The sequence below is a fragment of the Alexandromys fortis genome, unplaced genomic scaffold (genome assembly GCF_014885135.2).
Source record: "Alexandromys fortis isolate MF-2015 unplaced genomic scaffold, M_Fortis_MF-2015_v1.1 scaffold_14, whole genome shotgun sequence".
NCBI lineage: Eukaryota > Metazoa > Chordata > Mammalia > Rodentia > Cricetidae > Alexandromys > Alexandromys fortis.
The window spans coordinates 10,753,467-10,774,287 of record NW_026067910.1 but is presented as its reverse complement, the minus strand read 5'-3'; the positions used below and the strand labels follow the sequence as shown (position 1 = coordinate 10,774,287).

At 40.2% G+C, this 20,821-nt stretch overlaps 1 protein-coding gene across 6 annotated transcripts in view; it reads right to left on the bottom strand.

Moving 5' to 3' along the window:
* Positions 1 to 20,062, bottom strand: part of Pkib (cAMP-dependent protein kinase inhibitor beta) — an 89,887-nt gene extending 69,825 nt beyond the window's left edge. For 2 of the 6 annotated variants that reach the window (XM_050138249.1, XM_050138250.1), the window contains exon 1: positions 19,677 to 20,062. The gene's annotated coding sequence lies outside the window, so the exon portion shown is untranslated. The remainder of the gene's footprint in view (positions 1 to 19,676) is intronic. The other 4 variants (XM_050138247.1, XM_050138248.1, XM_050138252.1 and 1 more) reach the window with 3 other exon arrangements.
* Positions 20,063 to 20,821: the final 759 nt, after the last annotated feature.

The following is a 20,821-nucleotide window of genomic DNA, read 5'->3' as shown; positions in this document are numbered from 1 at the left end:
TATAGAAATGAGCAAGTGGTTTCTAGAGCAAAAACATATTTAAAATGACCAAATATCTCATAATTTTTCTGTTTCTCTGTGACTAGGATCACAAATTTTTGCAAGCAGCTGCCTGCTTTCGTGTGTGTGTGTGAATAATAATAAGCGATATGAATATATTATATAAACCAAGTATCTAATAATCAATATAATATAGTATATATGCCAACTATCTTTTGAGCAGCCTTTCTTGTGTTTTGCTCTCAAATTGTGTAGGAAGAGTTTACTAAATAGTTAAAATGAAAAGCACACGTTTTTTTTCACATTTTCAAATTTCCATTCCAAATCGATTCTCTAGGTGAGTGGCAGCCCTTCTCAACTGTGTGACTGAAAAGGCGATATATTCCCTGCAGCAGTTGTCTTTGAATCGCAGTGGCAAGAAGCAAGACCATTGTTTTCCTCAGTCACATCGCACAATATTGGAAGTCTTGGAGAGAAAAAAATCCAATAAAATCCAGTGTACACATAAAGCCCCAGTGTGGATAGTTAACCTGAAGATTTTCTGTGCACTTGCACAATTTTACTCAGATTCTTTTAAGTTTTGTACATACAATGCCCCAATTTTAAAGTTAACAATACACAAAACAACCCAGTTATTTTCATTTCAATACGTATTTGATAGACGTAGCTACAACAGATCTCTGAGTAAATCAGGCTCCCTTCATTTGCACAGACTACACTTGTGAACAGACATAGGATAAACATTTTGCCCCACTGTTTGAAATGAAAGCACAATGCTTTGTTTTGTTGACATTTTATAGAGATCCTCTGATCATTGTTATCCTAAACCTGGGGCTGACCAATGCTCTTCTACTTGTCTGTGTTAATAACAAAACTGTCATAGCAGGGGAGAGTCCAGGTCTGCGCTATGGTTGAGATAGAAAAGCTGTCTACTCCCTTCTCAAATCCAGTTGTTCCAGTCTCATGATCTGCAGGTTGCACCTCCAGTTCCATTCATTTTCTATTCATCAGACAGTCTGGTCTCTTCCACAACAACTCACACATGACCACCTTCCCACCTCATCATTCCCTGCAGAGGTTATGGCAGCCCTCACCAATCTCTCTGCTCTAAGATATTCCTCCCCACATCCATCCTCCACAAACCCTTCACATTAATAAAGCAATTAGACTTTTCATCTGTTACGTGGGAATTACATGTGGTCATATTTTACTATGATTCTCAGACAAGGTGTCTTCTCACAATGTAAACAGTGTATTGGTCACCCTTTCACGTTTGTTTTAAGCAATTTAATGATTCTTTCTCCATTGCTTCCCCATTTTCTAGAGCTTACAACTGGGCATTTAAGAGCACCACAAGCGCATTGACATGCAGAGGCAGGACTGGGCTATGTTCTCTCTCTGAATCATCCATTTATCAGGTATTGACTTGAGGCCTCATCTCCTTTGCTTCAGGTAAATGACAGAACCTTGACAAAATCCCACTTTCCTCTCTAGATTACTCTGGGATTCTAGGACGGCCCCATGCAGTGAAGTAGCAAATGTGCAGCTGCTAATCTCCCAAAACAAGAAGACACAGGAAAAGCCAAACGGTGCTTCTAGTATTAGATCTTGTCCCGATCCCTAGGAAAGAATCTGTTCACACTCCTACATCCTGCTGCTTCCTTTTATGGATGGGATATTCTAAACAGCTTGTTTCTGCTTCCAAAGAAGACTAGCATATTCCTCCATGTTTGTATTTCAAAAAGACCCTGAAATTCAAAGGGAGAGGACAAATACTGCAAGCTCTCATTAGTGTCTAAACTTAAAAATGTGGGTCAAATAGAGATAGGAGAATAGGGTTCATAAGAGGATGGGGCATGAGCAAGGGGAGGGGAGATCTGCTTAGATCTTACAGAGCAGGAAAATAGTCACAGAACAGATCCCGATCTTCTACTGCACAGTAGAGCGACCATAGTTAACAAGATGTATCCCATCTTTTTAGAAAGATAAAATTATTAATGTTCTTACCACAGAGTAATGATAAATGTTTAAGATAATGTACATGCTAATTACCTGAGCTTATATCATTACATATATCAAAGCATCATGTCGCATGCTATGAATGCATGTATTTGATGACCAGTCAAAAATAAAATAAAAAGAAACAGGACTCAAAGAGTAATAAGTCCTGATTTGCTAAAATTTTAATTAAAGCAAAAGTATCATTTAGGTGATAAGTATCAACCATTTCTTTAATATACTGTTAATAATACAAGAAATTAATAAACACTTTTAATAAAGAAATAGCTAGAAAGATTGCTCAGCCATTAAGAGAACTTGCTGTTCTCACAAAGGACTGGAATTCAGTTCCCATTTATCCCAGCACCCATCACAACTGCCTGCAACTTCAGTTCCAGGGAACCTAGTGCCATTTTCTGACCTCTGTAGGCACCTGCATATGCACACACATGCTTGTATAATATTATTCTCTAAAAAATACAGTCCTAATCTCAATTATTGCATCATAGGTTAACTGAAGATGTGTGTACAGCAGGACATTTGCTAAGCTTCTAAATAAAGGGTATCAGTTCACTTCTGTGTTCAGTCTAATGGCTTCAGCTCAAAGGAATTTTTGGTTTGAACTAAAAGCTCACAAGAAATCCACTTTTCCCTGCTGTCTAATACATGACCTTGCATGAGCAGTCCATCTTGCTGGGTCTAGACGACACCGGACAAAATAAATGCTCTTAACTGTCTTCTTGCCTTTACATCTCTACAGCTTTATATAACTACCCCTCAAACAAGGCACTGAGAATCACAACCGAAATGAGGAAAGATATAAATATATCCGTGTGATAACTTATTTTTGACAGACTAATGGATAAAAATGACTTTAATACTAGAGCTGTTCTTTATTGTAGAATAATGCACAAAAATTACCATCTCAGTCATCTTAATCAAATAGTTCCTTGTTGTGTCTCTTCATATAGCTGTGCAAAAGCTGTTCTTCAAAACAAAAACTTTATGCCCATTCAACAAACATCTCCACTCCTTCCTGCTGGCATCCCTTGCAATCACTAAGTTTCTGCTTTAGACTATCTATTTCTTACAAACCTGTTATTTTGTGTCTGGCTAGTTTTCCTAGTACAGAATCCTCCAGGTTTATCCATGTAACAAACAGCACATGCTAAAATTCCTTCCTTTTTAAAGGATGGTTGATACTGCAGTCTACACACTATGTTTTGTCTGTACATTAGTGGACATGAGTTGCTTCTGCAGTTTGTATCATGGACCATGCTGAACACTTCACACCTTATTCTGTCTTCATAATGTACTACAGTGAATGACATTCATTCATCCCCAAGGTCACACAGCTAATAAATTCCAGAGCCAGGATTAAAGTTTAGCCCTATCCAAATTTAATATGGAAATCATAAGACCTTATAATATTCTAGTTGTTATACATCTTTTGTACCTTCATGATTTTTCTTTTGAGAATAAATAATTACTACCTTTATACTTTTCAAGGTCTAAAATGGTTTGGGAGGGTTGACTCCAAAATTATGTAAAGTCAAACTTATCTCCCCTAATTATTTTCTAACCTCTTAGCCTTCATTCACATCTTTCTCCAAAGAAAATACACTCCCCTACTTAAAGACAAAAACAAACAGAAACAAGAGTGCTAGATGCCTGCCGAACTTATTCTCCAATACAGAGATCTTTGATGGATACAAGGAAACTTAGTCGAAAGGAATTCTTAGTAAGAAGAACAGAGTCAAATCATAAACCAAGCAATTTAGTTACTCAAGCAATCTTGTGGCCTTTGCTTTATTGCACATTTTAAAATACAAATTCATTGTAAAGACTTACTTGGCTGCCCTCATAAAATAATATCGTACCTATGGCATACTATAATGACTAAGGGAGTGGGCTTTAAAGACTGATTTTTTTTTAAATCTTAAATCCATACTATCTTTGGCCCAGTTACTAAGGTTTCTGGGTCAGCCTAAGTCAAATTGTATAAAATAGCCTTAAGAGTCAAGCATTTATTTTGTATATAGGTGTTAGAATCAGCTTAGTCGTCTATCAACAGATAAAAGTATAAAGTGTGATATTTATACACAATAGATTGTTTAGCCATAAAGAAAACTGATAGCCTGACATTTGAAAGAAAATGGGTGGAATTAAAAATAAATTATACTCAGAAATCCAAATATGTTTTCTCGAGTGTGTGTGTGTGTGTTATTAAAGTAAAAAGGAGAGTGTGAGACAGAAGAAAGATATCTTAAGATCTTAAGGGATTTAGGAAGTGATGAAAGGGAGGATAACAGAATTCATGTGGCATGGAAGCAGAGGAGGGGTATTCGGAAGAGGAGTTGGACTTATAAGAGAGAGTATGAATCCCCGCTTCCCCTCAACTGAACTCCAGGAGCTCAGCCCAGTGCTTGACTGTGGGTTACTGCATCTGTTGTCATCAGTTACTGGATGTAGGTTCTATGATGACAATTAAGGTAGTCACTAATCTGATTAAAGGGGAAGGCCCTTTCAGACACCCTCTCCACTATTGCTAGGAATCTTAGCTGGGATCATCCTTGTGGACTCTTGAGAATTTCTCTAACCAGGTTTCTTCCTAACCCCATAATGGCTCCCTATCAACATAACTTTAATTGCTCTCCCCCTCCAATCCTCTCCCTCTAACTAGGCCTCCTCCTCCTCCTTTTCCTCCTCCTCCTTCTTTTTTTATTGTTATTTTATTTTATTTTGGTTTTTCAAGACAGAGTTTCTCTGTGGTTTTGGAGCCTGAAGCCTGTCCTGGAACTAGCTTTTGTAGACCAGCCTGGTCTGGAACTCACAGAGATCTGCCTGCCTCTGCCTGTCGAGTGCTGGGATTAAAGGGATTAATGGCTCGTGCCACCACTGCCAGCCTAACTCGGCCTGGCCTTCTTAATCTCTCATGGTCCCATCCTCCATCCCCGCACTTCAACCTGCCCCCCTCTACACACACACACACCGTCTCCAAGTTTACCCAGGAGGTCCTCCGAGTGTGTCTGGAGGAATCATATAAACAGGGGGCGTAAAGACCATGATGGAGAAAACCAGAAACAGCTGACACGAGCTAGTGGGAGCTCACGGACTATGGACAGCTGGGGAGCCTGCATTGGACCGAACTCTCTGAGTGTGGGTGATAGTGAGGTGGCTTGATTTGCTGGGGGTGCGGGGGACTGGCAGTGGCACAAGGACCTATGCCAGGTGCAAGAACTGGCTTTCTGCAACCCATTTCCTATGGTGGCATACCAGACTTTGTTGACTCGGCAAGGAAGGCCTTATCCCCTCTGAGGAGTTGGTAGGGGGTGGTAAGCGGGGATGGGGGAACGAGAGAAGAGGAGAGAAGGGAAACTGGGGTTATTATGCAAAAATGAAAAGTAAATTTTTTAATAAAAATATGAAAAAAGAGGAACTAGAAGGTTGGGAGCAGTAGAGGAAGGAAATGAATTAGACCAAACTGTGATATTTATACATGCATATATATATAATTATACATATTACATGTATGCTTATAACATGTACACATATGTATGAAAATGCTGTAAAAATCCTTTAGTTTGTATACTATGTTTAAAAGGTAATTAAAAATAAACAAATACCATTTAAAAGTTTATTCTTTCAGTTTAACTCACATAGAACAGTTTCTAGTAATAATATATTCCATATGTTTCAGATTATCAAATTCATGCAAGACAAATCACGGTTCCTGACCATTTTAACTGTACATAGGATAGAAACCGTGTCAAGCACCTTACAAAGAAGACGTTTGCTTTCCTGTAAGTACTTCCATAAAGCACCTCAGTTAACCTCTATTTGGTCTTACATACATTACTGTGAATAAATGTGTGCTAAACAGATCTCTGTATTCAAGGCTTAGGAATACTTTTTAAATTTTTATGTATTTACAAAATAATAAGAGTGCAGACAAAGAGTGCGGACTACTCTGACAGAGTCTACAATTGTGCCGCCCTATCCAGAGCACTGCATCTCTGCCTGTGGGACATTCGCCTAAATCGTCAGGTGAAGCGTTTACTCAACAGAGAAACACTGACTTCTAAAGTTAGGATGCAGTCCTCTTCAGAGATGCTATTAACTTCAACTTTTACCAACCCTTGAAGAATAATTTATGTATATAATATAAATACTAAAAATAGAGAAAGAAAATTCAATGGAGTATCTCAAATAGTAGGAACAAATTATGTTGCTATTAAATCAAATACTTGACTCTCCAGGGCCTCTTGACCAGATTAGAAGTACCTCAATAGTTTTTCTCAAATGCAAATATTTGTTTGGTTAAATAATATTAACAGGGAACATTACATATTTCCAGTAATATAATGAAAAAAGACATCTCATTGTCCCAGAAGATTTAGCATCAAGCCTGGAGGACAGAAAAATATGCAAAGTATTTGTGTGAGAATTCTGTCACTGCTATGTACCCTGCCCCAAGTTTGTATTTAATTCTATTTACAATATTTCTATAAATGTTTATAGTATTAAGTTACCATCTCTGATGATAAAGCCAGACACTTACTGATAACAGCCCCATGCTTTGAGGGAGGTTCAGACCCTGCCAGGATGGACTGCTCCTCTTAAAGGGAGTGAACCCACCATCACCTTAAAACTCCATGGAGGATGATGTGGAACCAAGAGCCCCCTGGTTGCTAGGCAACAATCCCTTATGACTGCTCCAAAGGGACTGCTAGGCAACAGCACTTGCTGTGTTTGCCCCAGCTGTTTCCAAGAGAGCTCACTCCCAGCTCAGCGGCTGTCAAGAGGTCCAGGTTCACAAGAGACTAGGGGGCACCTGGTTCTGTGACTAGTTACATAACATATACACATATTTCAAAGAAGTTTCTCTGCTGTCGCTAAAGAAAAATCAGGGCAGAGTTAGTTTCCAGCCTGAAGGGTACTTTGAATGTATCCTTAATTTAATTCCTGTCCTTGGAGAGTTACAGATTCCATCAGAAAAACTAAAACAACTGAAGCAAACTCTGTAACAAAAGGCTAAAAACTCAAATAAATTATAAATGCACCAACCTTTATTAAGTCACATTTAAAGTACAACTACCTAAGCTCTGTTTCAAAGAGCTTAGCCACATGCCTACTTTCTGTCCATAGAAAAGTGGGGGAATACAAGAATTAAATCGCAATGTTCATGGAAAACTATGCCTAACTTATTTGAAGCTGGATATGAGGACACCCTGCTGTAATTCCAATACTTGAGTGGCTGAAACGGAGATATGGTATGAGACTAGCTGTGGCCACATAGTAAAACCTTGTGTCAGAAAAGAAAAAGAAAGTGAGGGGAGGGAGGATAAAGAGAAAAAGGGGAGAGATATTTTAGAAAATATTTAAGTGCACAACTCCAGTACAGCATAGCAAATTTTGGGCAAATTTTACATATAGTGAAACCAACATTTAGATGGTCTGTCCCAAATTCTCTATAGTTCCCCACCCTAAAACTAAAAAAAAAAAAAACTTAGTCATATTTTTCCAGATATCACTCATCTTGAAGGCAACAACTAGTGTATATATCTGAGAACTTTCTCCATCCTGTTATGAGTTTGCCCTGTCTTCACTCCTTTTAATGTCCCCCAAACTCATTTGTATAGGAAGAGAACATGCAGAGGGGCATGGACCCTTAGCCATTTTACCATAGCACAAGACCTAGCATGTATAGCATAATACACAAGATACATCTGAATCTACTTCCTGCCCAACTTCAATCATGTCTGCTGCTGGCCCATTCAGTACACTGAGTGATTCACGGTTCCTCCAGCATACCTTGCCCTTCATATTGCTTTAATCTTCCCAGAACACATTCTTCTTTACTTGAGAAATGACTGGTTATCTTTTAAGATCTGGCAATACTGTCAACCCTCCTCAGAGTAACTGGCCCTGATTTCCAGATTACCGATAAAGACAGCTGACCGTGCCCATACTTGATTCAAGTTGCTATGGCAACTTTAGCCACATTGTGTTGAAGTTGCTTACCTTCCCATTGATCTGTGCTCTTTAAGAGCTCAGACCATGCACCACGTAACCGCCTTTGGATCTGGCCTAGTCCTTAGAATTAAGGAAGTGACGGTGGTATGATGCATTGTTTATTAGAGAATTGTAATTTTAGGCAAAATTGTAAAATACACAAAGATTGGACACCTTTTGATGTCTTTATATCACCCAACAACATACATAAGGGATGGGAAACAATGTAAGTTGTCAAAACTCCATCTCCATGTTCCTCTTCTTAAGGTATAAGGAACGCTTTTACACTAAATCATCAGAAATCCCCTGAGAGACAAGATTTTTATAATCTGGCTACCTCTGTTCTTCTTTTCACTTCTTTCCTGCAGCATTAACACAGTTCACTGGCAAACTAAACAAGCATTCTACCACTGAGCTATAACACTAGCCTGTCTCATTCTTACCATAGTCATAAAACAACACTCAAGGCAGCAACATATTCAGGAGTCAATTGCTGATCGTGATCTGGTTCCCATCTCAGAAAGGTAATATTTCATTCAAATCAGCAACTGGGTTATGCTTATTTGGGTTATGCTTAGATGGGATTTCATATATCCCAGGTCGGCTTCAGACTTGTTACATAGCCAAGGGTGACTTTGAATTTTATACGACTTACTTTCATCATCATGTCTGGTTTATGTGATGGTGTTCTGGATTGAACCCAAATTGCTCCAACTGTAAAACCTCCTTAAAAATTCCCAAGTCAGCATTTATTCAGTAGCCACCTCTTTCAAGTTACTAGTTGAAAGATTAAATAGGAACATGAGGAAACAATGCACAAAAGTCCAAGAATTCAGCCACCAATCACAAGATCATTCTTCTTCTCCACCACCTCTTGATCCAGAGATATGTATAAACCTCATTCCCAAGGGTTGATTTGTTAGTGAGTATCTTACCTGCTCCTGTGCAACTGTCAAGGCCTCTTATACCAGGAGCAGTGTGATTATCTAACTTGAACACAAATTCTGAGAAATAGAAATCGGAAATATTGGACTGCTTGTGTTGATACACTTGGAGAGAATTTTTAATCTATTGAGTTGACCAGGTGCATGCCCTAAGGCTGTATATCTTCATCTGGGAAACCAATGCTGTTAGGAACACTTGCCCAAACACTATCATGTGGAATTACAAGTACATAAATAATGCTGAGTATCTATACAATATTGCACGATAGTGTATAGCTTAAAATAGTTACACATTAAAATGAAATATATATATATATATGTCATGAATTAGAATACAGAGCATACCTAAATTTTAAGATGTATATGAAATTTCAAAGGAAAAAACACCTTGCCTCTAGACTTAGCTATGCCTCTAGATTTCTGGGTTTTTAGTGGGGAAAAATAAGAAGGTTTTGTCTTTGGAACTCAATTATGTTAAGGTAGGAATTTATTCATTCTCTCTCTATTTCACACACACACACACACACACACACACACACACACATTCTTCTGCCTTCTCCTTGATACAAATCTGCAGTCACCATGCTTAAATACAGAAACTGTTATATCTTTTATATTACCTTACATTTGGAAATGCAGATTAACCTTGACAATATATTTTCTAAAATTTTGAGGTAGATATTTTTCTTTCTCCACTATTAAACCTAAATCTGCATGTACCTCATAGGCACAGTCTAAACCCTTATGCGCATAAAACAGACCTTCACAATAAAAACGACAGTCACAAAGAGAGCAGGTGCATCAGATGGTAGGAAGAGTGAAGGCAAACAACCAAGGTTATTTCTGTGATGCAAATACACTAGAAGAGCAAAAGCTAGAAAGTTCTGGAAAATAATAGCACAAGTAAATATCAGAGCTAAGCTTTGATCCGGATCTAACTAAAGCTTACTCTCTATGCATGACCTTTGTTGAATAGCCACTTGATGTTACTAATCTTTACTTGATCAGCAATAAATCGAAAGCCTCTATTATTTTACAGATTCTACCAATGACCATTTACCTTATGTTATATATGATTATAAATATTATTTATAAAATGGTCCTTCTACCATATATATGTGTGTGTACACATACACACACATAAGATATTTTACTCTTGGATTTGTTCTCATATAAACAACCAGTGCAAATGGATTCAGGTTCTCAAACTGCAGTTTTCATTAGCATTGGCCATGAACTGAAACACAGAGTCTTCTATTATTTAAAGCCCTCTACAACATCCTCCATCTCTGTGTTCACTCTTACCTTCAGTGGGTCCTGAATATTCTTCACAGCTCTCCCTTACTCTTTTCTGCACTTTTGCTCTTGTTCTTACTACCTTCAAGTACAGGGATGTGTTTTCTCCAGTCCTAGAACTTCCTTCTGTGCTTAAAGGACCACTTGAGTTATAACATCTTCTGCTCAGTCCTTCTGTCTAGACTTGAAAATTATTTTTTCTCTTCTTTGAAGTCTCTGAAACACCCTGTTTCTTTCTCAGAAGCAATTGCAGTCTACCTAGATAAACAGGTGGGGTTACCATCCTCTATCATCTGTCATGAACAGACAGAATCCTAAGCATCCTACAGAGAAGGTGGAGTCTCACTTCCTATATATATTAATGATATATACCTATCATCAATAAATATACAGAAATGCTTGAATTCTAGAGGATGCTTTTACATGGGCATTTGTTTGTTTAAGTTTAGTTTACCTTTTACCTCAAAAACAGATGTACTAAGTTTAAAGTTCATCAAAATTTCAAATAAACATTTTTAAATGGATGTTTTGCCTGCATATATGTCTGTCCACTCTTTGCATGCCTAGTGTCCATGGGAGTCAGAAGATAACATTGGATCCCCTGGAATTTGCATTATAGTTGTAAGCTGCCATTTGGGCACTGGGATTCCATCTCAGGTCTCCCGTAAAAGCAGCAAGCACTCTTAACCACTAAGCCATCTTTCCAGCTTTAACTATACAATTATGATCACTCTCAGACATAAGAATAAAATCAATGTGTACATGCAATATTAAAACATGGAATGTTTTTACAATAATATAAGCAGTTTTATGTACTCATTTTATGGGTACATAAAATGAACAATTGAACTCAATTTCTTTATATTGATATAATTGTGTTGAGAAAAAACTGAAATCTCAAAAAAAAGATTTGTCTGTGATCACATGACTAATTTAAAGTGTAGTCAGCTACATATCAAGGTTTTTCATTTCTAGCTTAATGCTTTTTGAGTTCTTAACTCCAAAATCTTTGTCCATGTTTTTTTGTGTTAGCCACAGATATGTAGCTACAGAAGGAAGAAATAGTCTCATTTTTCTTTTCAAATTATTATTTGGATACAGAATATATAGTAAAAATCCATTAGTGGTGATTAAAGAGGATTATAGTGAACAATATTTATTTCTACAAAGCTTACTTATTTTGCAATCTAAACCACACAGAATACAGCAAAAAGTCAAGATGTTAAAAAATGTACTGCTATTCAGTCCAAATAAAGGTCACTAAAACCTACATACAAATAGCATTCATGGTTCTCACACATAAAACTGTCTCTGGGACCAGACCCTGCTTTGTACCTCAGGGTTTGTTTTAGGCCATTTGTCTTCAGGTTGGAAGAGGGCAGTATTTGCCCTGCTCAACATCTCTGTTAAGGAGTCTCCCTCTCCTTCTCTGCTCACACTCTGTCAGTTTCACTTGTTTCCAGGAATTATTTGAGACCCAGGTCTAACATATCCAAGAGTCACAAGGCCCTAGTCACAGCAGTTTGTTCAGATATGCATGACTCACACCTGCCCATAAAGCCTGTTACGTTTTCCCAACCACAGTGATTGCTTCAAATACGGGTTTACGGTAGAAGCTGATCAAGCATGACCCTGGTACTAAAGCCCTAGGTACAGAAACATTTGTTCCTCTGAATTTATGCTTTAAAAATTAGCTGTGGAACTACTGGTAGCTTTTTTTTTCCTGCCAAAACCCTGATAATGAAGTAAAACCAGGATTTAGAAAGAAGCTGGTTCCTTTCAAAATAATTCACCTTCTGCATCAAGCTGTGACTAAAAGCTGAGTATTTAAGTTTCATAAATCTCATAAACACCTCTTGTCCCTTTATGTTAACTTGACAAGGATTTCCTGCTAGGGAAAAGTGTTCTAATCCTTTAACTATACTTAATTATCTAAGCATCTCCATTCCTGACAGATGTGAAGGGTTATCTGAAAAGAGGTGAAACAGACATGCCATGTATTTATGACAAACTGACAACGCAGAGCTTTAGAGGGAAAAAGAAAACAAGTGGGTTGAAAAATAAATTTCTACTTTCAAAAGCAAGGACTTATAAAAGGGAAACAAGCTATGCTGTGCTCTATGACACACTCAGCGTTCTTTAGCCATCGTCTTCCCCTGTCTCAGATAGCTACCCAGATCTACTCTGAGGGGAAACTCTTCCTCACTTGCTCCCAAGCCTTCTCTCATCCTTCCCAGTGCTAATGAATAAAAGTCAAGGCTCACCCTTCAACTAACAAAAGCATCTCTAATTTCCCTGTTGCTGACTTCACAGTGGACTCTAAGATGATTGGCTTACGATGCTGTAGGACAGACAAGTGACCAGGTCAGCTACAGTGGATGGAGTGCCTGTATTATCATACTACCTTTCTGCATCCATTTTTTATAATTGGCACTAAGAATGAGAGCTGAATGTGAGCCACACCTAGACTTGTGGTCCAGTATGTGCTGTCCTTTTCAATTCAGCTCAATTCCCGGTGGACCAAGGATTTGGATTTACAACCCATCAAAACAGGTTCTGATACGTTTTGTTAAATGACCGGACAGAGAGGCCAGGGAGATGTTTCTGAGGGTAAAATGTTTGCTGAGAAAGCAAGCACAAGGGCCTAAGTTGAGATCCTTAGTGCTCACATAAAATCTTGGAGTTGTGCTAGCCTGTAACTCCAGCACGAGGTAGGGCAGTCACAGACCTGTCCCGGTGGCTCCCAGGCCAGCCAGTCTAGCTGAAATGGCAACCTCAGAAGACGGGGAGAGACCCTGCCCCCAAAGACAAAGTGGAAAGCAGTAAGATTAGTCAGTGACGTCAACCTCTGTTCACTACCTGCACGTGAATGAGTGAGGGTACATTCCCACACATACATGGACACACACTTACGACACATGTGTGAAAAAAAAATAAAAACAATGACTGAACAAATACTCCCTTTATTTACTCATCTAGAAAATAGAGCCATAATATCAGGTGCATAAGTTGCATAAAAATAAATGAGATGCCTAAACATATCTAGTCTGAGACCTGGCATGTTACTCAGCAGAGGAGAGTTTTCCTTTCCTTAACAAAGCTTTTCCATGGAGAGTGTATGCAAACTACTCTCCCTGAACCGCCCATTACAGGTCAAAGGGCATACCATATGTTGGTGATTCCCCATTTTGCCCTTAATCTGAACCCCCTCCTTTGGAAAACAGTCCCATGACTTATCTTTTCTAGACTCACCGCCCCTCCCACATATGAGTTCTTTAAACATTAAATAGAAATGGACTTGACATCTGCTTTCTCCACCGGTTTTCAGTCATTAGCGTCAGATGAGCATTCACCACTGTAATGCGCATGCTCGCCGCCTCTGATGCTCTTCCTCGCAATCATAGGGCCATTAATCTTTACTTTCACTTCAAATCAAAAGCTCTTTCAGCCGCCCTCCTGCTATTATCCTTACGCCAATGACCCGTGATTACATATACATTCTGAAATTCTGCCTGCACTTGCTGCTATAGCAAATCTCTTTCCAGCTTCTCCTAAACTCCCTGAGGCCCTCCCATACTCTTCTTTTGCTGCATTCTTAAACTCTAGGCAGTCTCACCACACTTCATCCTATAGACCAACACCAACTAAATGCTTATCTCCCGAGCTCGCCTCTGACTTATCTTTTACGCAGGAGGTAGGCTCTTATTTTCATATAAGGTCTGTGGTTCTAAAAAGGAAAAAAAAAAACCTGAGGTGTAATCCGGAATACTCTCCAAATCTCCAAATCTGCTCCCCTTCCTAAATTGCTGTGTTCATAAATGGTGCCACTTGACAACCTCACATCAAGGCCCAAGATGCATACAGCATTCTGTGCTTACATAATAACCCAGCTATCACCAGGCCCAATCCTGTTCAGTTTCTAATATTTCTGGAATCAGAATATTATCTGCTCTTCATCATTTGGATGACTTAATTAATGGTTAGAAATACTTGCTTGGACTGCCCAACAGCTATCTACCCACCTAAGATTGTAAAGATAGAAAAATACCTGTAACTTCCTGCTTCCTCGAATGTGTGAGAGACATAAGCGTGTTGGTTTTTATTTTCGGTCTATCTTTTCGCTCCTGTGCACAGTTCTGCTTCTGTCCCTCGGCACACAAAGTGGTGACAGACATTCTTCTTCAAGGACAGAGGAACTGAGAGGCAAAGTGGCTTCTGAGGAAGCGCTGCCTTTTTTAACTTCTCCTTTGGGGTTGATAGACGCTTTACAAACCTTCAGAGTGCAACAAAAATTCATCATGTCTGTAATATGACTGTTTTATTAGATTTGAAAGAGCTCTTTGGGAAAGGCAGGCAAAGGGGTCTTATTTTGTCTCTTTTGAGTTTAACGTTACACCTGTTCCAGAAGCTCCATTTATTTTCATTTAAAAAAATAACAAGCATAATAAAGTAATATAATTGCTTGAGCTATCAACCATTCCTATTTACACATATGTGTGCATGAAAACAGAGAGTGAAGGAGAGATAGAGAGAGAAAGAGAGAGAATTTCTTCTCTCCTTGAGATATGTTATTTCAGTGCTTAATAATCTAGAAATAAGAAATTTTGAGATGGTTAGAATACAGGCAAAAATATACATAAAGAATGTGGTACTCTTCTGTAGTTTTATTTCTGAGACTGTCATACTGGACCTCAGTTTCTCCTTTTCTTTCATTCCCCAAATGAACACCTTCAGTAGCCCATGCTGAAAACACATACACACATGCAAAGAAAGAGAGGCAGAGAGACGGAGAGAAATAATATTTTTCCTTTCATCAACAGAGCAAATATTGGGACTTATAAGGAAGTGGGGTGGAGGGTGGAGGATCCTAGGAGGACTTCCAGTCTGTCCATCCTGTGCTCAGACACTTCAAGCTACTGCTGCAGCACGCAGGTGTCAATGATATCCTGGCTCCATGCTGCTGTAATAAAGTATCTCCGTCCCCACTGGCCTTCCTTCCTGCTTGAGAAATCCTGTTTCTAATTAATCCAGGCTTCTAGGTGAGATTGCTGTATCCTATCCAGAACAGGCACAAACCTGAAACCTTGGAGTTCTTATCTCACAGCATCTCTGAACCCTCTTCTCCACCAAAAACAAAGCAAACACCTCCTGGGCACTGGGCACAAGACTCTAAGTGACTGAGGGACACAAATCATCATTCTATGTAAAATCCACAGCAGGCACCCTCCCTGGGTAAGTGCACAGGATGGCCATTTGTTATTGAGAGAGCTGAAAAACAATGGCTTTCTCATTTGAGTAAAAAGTAGAAACTCAGTTTCATTTTTCAAAATCAGTTCTACTTGTAATAAGGAGAAGATAACAAACATGTTTGGTGTCACAGGTATGCACCGGAGTGTGCCCTAGAACTCTTCTTGTGAAATATTAACTCACTATGGCAAGAAGAGCAATATACAAAGTGTATGATAATAATTGAACAAGAAGATTTTTAAAAAGTATATACTAATAGGAAAGGTTTTAAAAGGATAACTTCAGTCTTGATTTTACTCATAATAAGTGACTTTTATAGATGTAATTCCTGAATCTAGGACCTTAGATTTCCCCACCTGCATTAGGAGATGATTAATTAGTATTTGCATGGCAAATTTAATTAAGTTGCCTTCTTTATAGACTTCATCAATTGCATTTGACATCCAAAAAGGAACTCTTTTTTTTTTCTTCCCCCTAGGTCAAACTTTTATACTAATGGGATGTAAAACAACCTAATTCACAGTCAAGCCACTCAAAATTGAGTGTTAGTAACATCTGAAAATACAAATTTCAAATAGATTTCTTTCTCATTTTAAATTCAATTCAGATTTAGTCTTGATTAAGCCTGGTTCATTTTCATTTGCCTAAAATAAACCATTAAGCAAGAAATATTAGTGAAAATGTAACAGTTTTTAGGAGTAGCTTGCTGCAATTGAGCTTTAACTTTGAAAGAAAATTTACCTATGTATCTGTGTGCATGCACACATGTGTGTGTGTGTGTTGTGCATCTATCATACACACTATACTGTCTAGGTTTGTGTGTCAACTTGACACAAGTTTGAGTCACCAGGGGAAGGAGTCTCAACTGAGGAAATGCCTCTATGAGATCCTACTGTGAGGTATTTTCTCATTTAGCGATTTATGGGGAGTGGGGAGTCCAGCCTATGGTGGGTAGTGCCTCCTTTAGGCTGGTGGTCCTGGGAAAGCAGACTGAGGAAGCCAGGGGAAGTAATCTGGTAAACAGCACCCATCTATGTCCTCTGCATCAGCTCCTGCTCTCAGGATCCTACCTTGGTTGAGTTCCTGTCTTGACTTCCTCCAATGATGAACAACAATGTGGAAGTATAAGCCAAATAAACCCTCTCCTCCCCAACTTGCTTTTTTTGTCATGGTGTTTGGTTGCAGCAATAGAAATCCTAACTAAGACACACACACACACACACACACACACACACACACACACACACCATATATGTAACTAAAAGCCAGACTGCCACCATAACTGAGGCCAAGAACCTAAAGCTGAATAGCTCATAGGCCCAAGGAGAGAACCTACAACTATTGTTCTCTAAAAGGACCTAGAATTAAAGCAACACCTTAATACCTATATTCATAGTTAAGTGCGTCTCCCAGGCCTCATCACAGAAGCCTCTATGTGCAGTAGAAGGTGATTAACTCCCACAACTCATCCCCACACAGAGAATAACAGACTTTGAGCTCTAAGTACTAAATGGGACATGTGTTCCCGCCCCTCCTCTCCTCTCAGTGCCTTAGATCATCACTAAAGAAGGACTGGAGGAACTGTAAGAGCCAGAGGCTGTGATGACTATATTGAAGCAGTGTTTTCTGGGCACAGCAGGATAGCTGCACATGGACTCATGGTAGCTCTGACTGCATACACAAGACCTCTACAAGATCAAACCAGACAAAGCCCCAGCATGAATGGGGAGATGGTCATAAAGTCCAACCCTGGGCTGTGAAGCTAATGACAACTGATGGTGGGGAGGGGCGATGTTGTGATCCAGCTGCCCTCACTCCCCCTGACTGAACAGCAGAACTTCCTTGTGGTCTGTAATTGACAAGGATGTTTGTGTTCTTTCTGGCCAGTGGGTCTCCACAGAAGGAGTAGAGGTATAAAAGGTTGCTGGGCAAAAAAAAAAAAAAAAAAAAAAGCTGCTGTTTTCCACCTGAAAAGAAGCCTCTGTGTCTCAATCCCGGCACACACACACACACACACACACACACACACACACACACACACCGCCAGTCTTGGCATCCAGGCTGCACTGGCTGCAGCAAGGGGAGAGTTCTTTAAGAGATGTGAGCATGTGAGCACCCTGAAAGCTACCCAAGCTCCACTACATGGTCTCACAGTCATGCACGTGCAGGCAGCACTAAGTAGACACAGTGGGTTTGAAAAGAGGACACCCGAAATTGGCAGGGAATCCCATGTAGAAGGAAAGAAATGGAGATGAGGGAAAGGGGGGCTGGACTCAATCAGACCACATTGTATGCATTTATGAAGTTCTCAAATGTATAGATATATAGTTAAAAATGTCCAGATGCACATTAACAGAAAAATGCACAAAACAGGGCATGCCCACACAATGAGAAATTATTCTGCAGTTAAAAAGGAGTAAAATATTGATGCATACCAAATTACAGAGGTGCCACAAATCGAACTGCAAATGAAGCCAGAAACCAAAGAACATATAGTGTATTATTTGTCTGAAATGTTTAGGGAAAGTAAGCCCATAGGAACTGAAAAGAAGATGCAAAATCTCCTGGAGTTCCGATGGGATACAAGCAGGCATAATGGATCTTTCAAAGTGCTGAAGATTAAAACTACATCATAATAATTATTATGCATCTTCTTAAAAGTTTTAAAAAATTATTAATGGGGTGACTTTTTAAGAATAATTTGCCTTTGAAGAGGGTAAATATTATGATGTGCAGATTTGTGATCTATATCTCAATAAATTTATTGTTTAAATCTGTATTGCAAACTCTATAGGAATTTAAATAATTGCAATACTATTAGTAAAAAAATTAATTGATCCATCATTAACTTCAACATATGCTTAAATTGACAAAAGAAGAGGGAAAAATTCTTTAACAAGAATGAAATTTGACACTTCTTAAAATATTCTAGATTGAGTAATTCCCCAGTCTGTGTTACTTTGTTGAAAAAAAATTATAGACAAAAAATTAGTTGATTACTAAAACTCTTCCAAGAGCCTTTTTATTTCTTTAAATTAGATTTTGTTTAAAATTGAATCAGTTGAACTTGCTAAACACTTTTTTTTTTTTTTTTTGGAAAATTAGCTCTCAGAAGACAGTGTCAGTTGAGGGGCACTGATTAGTGTCTGGCAGTCCCAGGACACAAAGATTTTGAAGATGAGACCTTTGGCATCAGAATTGTGGTCACCAGTTTTCATTTTAATAAGCCAGACTCTGAGCTTCCTAATATTAAATTCAAGGAAGAATTGTTTTATCGTGTCAAGAAAGAAAAACGACATCCCGTGAAGTGGACAGGGAGATTTTTAAAGGTTACTGTTTACATACAGAAATACAACTGTCAAGAGTAAGTCTGATCCGATACTGCTTCAGGACCAAACCGCTCATAAGAGGGCTTCATTTTGGTTCTTTCCCGACTGCGCCTATGTCTAATCCATCATGAGAGCCCGGAATCCACCTGCTGGCCCGGCAGAGTCCAGATGCTAACCCCACTGTTTGCCTAACTGCTTCTCTTTCGTCCCAGCAACTGCTGGTCAGGGCGCTTTTCTGAATCAGGAATGCACTCTGGTACCATCTCGGAGAAGATGAAACGACATTATCATCTCCGCTTCTCTAAGGAAGGCAATTGAGTTGTGGGATCCATTAGACTGGGTCACCCTTTCCAGAAGGCACCTTCACGAAACTCCCAAAAGGCTGCAGTAATAACAGCCAGGACCAACCTGCACTGGGGCGCCCTCTGCCTCTCAGGCTCTGCGACCACCTGCCACTTGAGTCCCTCCTCCTTCACCAGCTATCCTAGCAGTGGGGACAGTCTGATACAGCTGTGGGGCTCCCCGAGGTCACCGGTTCCCTCACAGGCACAGTTTATCGCTTGAGAGCGAGCGGGTCGGAACTCAGACCTCTACTGCGCTGGTGGCAGCTCACCGCCGCTAGGCAGGAGGAAAACGACGTGTCGTTGATGGCGCGGCAGAAGAAGGGCTCAGGAACTTACAACCAGCGGTCCCCAGAGTCCGCTTTCAGTGCCCAGTGGGCAAAGGCCGATGAGCAGACCTGCCAGGTGCACCTGCTTTCACTCCGACTGTCCCCCCAGCTTCAGGTGGAAGGATGGGATGTGCTCTGAATTCCCCGCTTGGTGGAAAATAGCAAAGTTGTGCTTACGTGTTCGCTCGCTCAGTCTCCCCAACTCCCCGAGTCCTTTCCCTTCCTCCTCTCTCCAGTGACACCCGCTCGCAGTCCGCAAGGTACGTACCAGCTGCGCGCGAGAGGTGTGAGCGGAGCCCGGCCAGGTCCCTTGCAGTGTCGCCTGCTGGCCTCTCTGCAGCACGGGGCTGCGACGCGGCTGGAGCTCGCTGCCGCCTCTGCCGTGGGATGCGGCGGCGTCTGAGAGCCGGGCTGAGGCAGTGGCAGCAATTTGTGGGGCGGAGGGAGCGACTCGGTCCCGCCCCCGGGAGCTGAGCTCAGACCAGCCCTGCTAGCAGAGCCCGCCAACGCCGAGCCCCAGGAGGTAAATCCAACAGTGGCTCTTCCCTCCAGGCGTCCTAAAGGGAAAGCTCTCTTCTCTGCTCGTTCACAGAGAACCTGAGTCAGTTCCCCTGGGTTTGGTTAAGAATTTACTGGAGAAAACCGCGGGAAGTTCGCACTTCCTCTGCCTTCTGTCTGCGTTCCCCGGTCTTGGGCTCCATGGTGTCAGGAGGTTGTACTTGTTTTAGCAAGGGGTGTTTGGAGAAGGCAGGTCCGTCTGCACCTGGAATATGCGTGTTCGCGTTTATTTTGGGACTCTTTTAGCACATTGGAGTCTCACGCCATGGAGAACACGTGTGTGTGTGTGTGTGTGTATGTGTGTGTGCAATGAACAGCAGAAATCAATGTATATCAAGTTTTACTTTTAGACTATCACTAAGGAAAATATTCTTACCGTTAAGCTGTCGTTAATGATGCCTTTTTTTTTAATACAAGAAATTGAAAACAATACTGGTAACAAAACTATGAAGACCCGTCTCTGCTTTTGGAGGAGGTGGCCGTTGGTGTCCTGATAGTCACTAGAATTCCAAGAATTCACAGCACTGGACTGCTCAATTATCCTGTTTCTGGCTTCCAGGAATCCCTGGTCTCTGACACCACTTCCCCACTGACTACTTCCAAATGCTTCCAAGTGGCCTTTGTTTTGTTTTTCGCCTGGCTGTGAAATCAGAGATCTGCCTGCCTCTGCCTCATGCGCAACCACCGCATGGTCCAATTGGCCTTTTTACGGTAAGACTGTGCCGCACTAAAATATAATCCGATAAAAATTGCCATTTAAAGTA